The following is a 4,651-nucleotide window of genomic DNA, read 5'->3' on the forward strand; positions in this document are numbered from 1 at the left end:
CTACTGGTTAGAGCACAGGACCAGGAGTCAGGATTCCTGGGTTCAAATCCCAGTTCTTTCCCAGTGTAACTTTGAGACCTACTTTCCACCTATAAAATGGGGATAAGAATTGAAAAGCTGCATTTTTGTCTTAGGAGTCTGATATTCCAGACTATATATTTTTACAATATCCCCCGTGGACTTTATACAGTTTGAGATTTTTAGGTATCAGTGGTTGAGTGTGCTCAATTCTCACTGAAAACACAGTCCTGCCAAGGCAAAATCTGAGATGGTAAGCGTCATAATTAGAGGGAATGATTTGTCACCATGTGTGTCTGTGTGCACACAGAGTTACCATTTCTTTGGGATGCTTTTGAAAAATAAGTCACTGGGAGGGTCATTATAGGGAAGTGTTCCTCCAAAGCCCAAATCTGAGTAGCCCCAGGAGGCTCAGTTCTCTCCCCATGTTACTATTCAACAGTCATATGAAAGTTATTGGGACAGATGGTGAGACAACACAGGCTGAAATGCCAGCAGTACACAGCTTAACACCCAGCTCTATCTCCTTTATGTCAAATGTAAACAGCACCATCTCCCAGCTCTCTCAGTGCCTAGCTAAAATCAGCCCCTGAAAGATGAGCCGCTGGTTAACACTGAATCAAGACTGAGGCGATGTTCATAGGAAAACAAACAAATCCTTTGAAAAACCTGCCTCCTCTGTAACATTCCCGATTATCAAGGGCACGTACCCTCGGATTACTTCACAGTACTGATGGCCAAACAGACACGCTGTAAAAAAGAATCCATCTTCCCTCTGCACACGACCAAGAGATTGCTTCCCGTGCTATGGGGCTCAAGCTTGGCTAGAAAGATCCATACGCTACTCCTGGGGAAATCTGCACCAAAAAAAATTAAGAATTCCGTGTCCTTCCATGACTTCTAATACAAACACGGACAAGCAAGTCAGCACACCAACCACCCTATAAACGAATACAGCTATTTACCCTGCAGCATGGGAAAAGAAAAAACGATTGTTCCTGTTATTTCTATTTTTTAAACAAATGGGGGGGTGAGGGTGGGCGCTTAACACACTACAGAGATCTAGATCACTAGAAAGCTGGGTGCAGGCAAACAATATGTATTTTAATATGGGTCAGGGTAAATGTATACAGCTGGGAACAAAGATACTTTCAGGATGGGGAACTCTATCCTGGGAAGGAGTGAGTTTGAAAAAGATTTGGGGGTTGTGGTGGATAATCAGCTGAACATGAGCTTCAAGTGTCACGCTGTGGCCAAAAGAGCTAATGCGATCCTGGGACGCATAAATTGGGGAATCCTGAGAAAGAGTAGAGAGATTATTTTACCTTTGTATTTGGCACTACTGTGACCTGCTGCTGGAATACTATGTTCAGTTCTGATGCCCACCATTCAAGCAGGATGTTGATAAATTGGAAAAGGTTCAGAGAAGAGTCATGAGAATGATTAGAGGATTAGAAGACATGCTTCACAGTGATAGAGCTCCATCTTGTTAGTTTAACAAAGAGAAGGTTAAGGGGTGACTTGGTTACAGTCTAAGTGTACCTACGTGGGGAACACATTGAATAACTGCTTCTTCAATCTGGCAGAGAAAGGTATAACAAGAACCAGTTGCTAGAAGTTGAAGCTAGACAAATTCAGACTGCAAATAAAGGTGTACATTTTTAACCGGGAGAGTAAAACCATTGGAACAATTTACCAAGGGTCATGTTGGATTCTCCATCACTGATGATTTTAAATTTTTTAAATGAAAAAAGATTGGATTTTTTTTTTTTAAAAACAGATCTGCTCTAGAAATTATTTTGGGAAGGTTCTCATGCACCCACTGTTTAGTAAGCAGGGCTGGTTAAGCCTATACAACACTGCTGCTCCTGAAGCCTTTGTAGAGGGAGTGGAAGGAAAACAGCATTCAATAGACAGAAGCATTTCTCTCCCCCACAAGCTTTCTCCCATAATGCTCTGTCAGGGATGGATCCAGCAATGCACCAGGACAGTGGTTTAAAGGGTTTGCGTATACTTCCAGTTTTGTCAGATCCTGACTTTCTCTATGTTACTTTGAAACCCATAACAGTTGTTACCTCAGAGGAGAGGGAGTCTGTCAAGGATTATGTCTTAGCATAAAAACACCAGTTGTGAAGATCTGACCTACGCTGATTGACTATGGTTATACTAGTCGTGTATTCCGTCAGTAACCCAATCTTTAAACTTGTAAAGGAATGGTAAGTTAACTTTACTTACACCTTAGGCTCACTAAAACCAATGAAAATTGAACAAGAAATACATGTAGGCAAAACCAAAGATTGAACAATTATCTTTTAGTGACTTTCCAGCTTCAATGATGATTAGGCTTGGAAGGATTTGAATTTTGTCAGTAAACATAATTTCACTATATACATGCAAACCAATGAAGAAAAAGGTTTCCTTTGATGATCACTGAAATTTACAGATAGACAAAGTAAGAAAAATGCTGCTTGAAAACTTAAGAGTTTGATTTAAGGATGTTTACTTTGACTATTTTGACATATGATGCTGATAAGTTGTGTTTTAATGGTTTTTGAATCTCAACATCTACTGTCATTAGATAATTGTCACACCCCTCCCAATTTCCAGTAACTGTGAACATTTAAATTGATAAAAGCAGCAAAAGTGCTCAAAATCCATAATTTTGTACCACTATGAAAAATTTACATTGATGAAAATAAAAGCATTAAAAATAAACTGATATCTGTCAAAAGTTATAAAAAATAAAAACCTAATTCTTCCAAACCTACTTATGATCAATGATTCTTTGTAAATTGGCAGCAGCTTAGATCAGTCCAGTTATTTATTTGGCTGTTACTTAGCAATGTTAATGCTATGCTAAATCCACTTGGGTGTATTAGTCATCATAATGGTAAAACTGACTTCCTGCAGCTATTTATTTATTTTCCTATCCCAACTAAAACCACACATTCACCAGTCTCTACAGATGACATATACATTTCTTAATAGCCAGGATGGGTAGGGATACAACACCATGCTCTGAGTGTCCCTAGCTTCTGATTGCCAGAAGCTGGGAGCGGACAGGGAATGATCACTTGATGATTGCCTGTTCTGTTCATTCCCTCTGAAGCACCGGGCATAGGCCATGGTCAGAAGACAGGATACTGGGCTAGGTGGACCATTGGTCTGACCCAATATGGCCATTCTTATGTTCTTAATAGTCACCAATATCCAATTTTATCACAAACATGTCAATGAAAGTCATTGGTAGGCTAATATTTCTAGCCTCGTAAAGAGTTTTATGAATTAAAGCAACCAAATAAGATATACTCCAGTTTCACGAGGTAAAGCATTAGAAAGCCCAGAGATTGCTGTGTCCATATGATAATATACATGGATTTAAGAAAAGCTTCAATTTCCCCCCACTAGATGGCGTGTCTCAATTACTAATCTGCACTGGAATTCAACCTTTTAAAAAGCAAGATACTTCCTCCCTTTGCTACAGTTTTCCATCATGTTTGCTTTCCCCTTTAAAGCCAGACAGTTTAAGAAAAAAAATGGGGGAGGGGGGAGGGAGATAATTTTAGCTAAAAATACACCATCTGCCTGTGAAAAAAATCTAGCTTGATTCTGTCACATCTACAATGAAGCAGGTTAATAACCAGCATTGGAGCAGATGGTTTCTTTATATAAATATGCCGATCTCCCCATAGTGACTCTTCTTCAGCTGCTTCCTGAAACTGCTGGCACTGCTTTACCTTGTTTCCTAGGTGACGACTGTCTCTTACACTCAGCCCAGACATTATGCAGCTGGAATGGATTTTAGAAGTTGCTATCTCCTGCCCATGACTGCTTCCAATCTCTACAAGGGATGCTGTGGTAGACAGACATCTCTGTGCCAAAGAACAGCAACAGATGGATGTTAATAAATTAGCTTACAACTGCCCTTTTGCTCCAGATGATCAAGTTTGCAGCGGAGTTCTGAACCCAGCCAAATCCTCTGACAAGACCAAACAACAAATATAGTTGCAAACTCAAACTGCAGGATTGTAGGCCTAGGGGATGAAACTGGATCTTCTGGCAATGTTCAGTGAAGTTCTGCCAACGTGGATTGGGACAAACATTTAAGCGTGGCTACTTTGAAAAGGGACTCTGTAAAAATGGCATTGAGGACTCCATTCTCCGTATCAAGTGTTCTCAATTTACAAGTAGAAAGATATTTTTCTCACTGCCAACCCCAGAAACTCAGGTTGGACAGAGATTGAGCTGCATTCTTTGCTTCTTGTGCACTATCAAAAGTAATAATATGCTCTGAATGCCAAATTAGGTTTTTGGCACAGTGACACAGTCTCACTGCCTTCAGGAGTTTATCTGCATCAGTGCTTCGAACTAGATGATGGTGCTGAGAAAATTCAGCTCACTTTCTTTTGGCGCTGCAAGAGGTTTCGATTTTGGTCATCTGCTTATTTAAAAATGACTCATCTATGTTCACTGCAACCCAGTGTGTTATTGTGATTAAGTTATAAGCAACACCCTGGGGTGTTCAGCCATTGGGATCATTCAATCATCTGAACGCTCTGACATCACAACAGAGCCTCTATTAGACCACCCTAACTGTGGGGTCACTGTGCTGGGAGCAGAGAGAGATGGAGAA

Source organism: Eretmochelys imbricata, chromosome 12, assembly GCF_965152235.1.
Source record: "Eretmochelys imbricata isolate rEreImb1 chromosome 12, rEreImb1.hap1, whole genome shotgun sequence".
In the NCBI taxonomy this organism is placed as follows: Eukaryota; Metazoa; Chordata; order Testudines; family Cheloniidae; genus Eretmochelys; species Eretmochelys imbricata.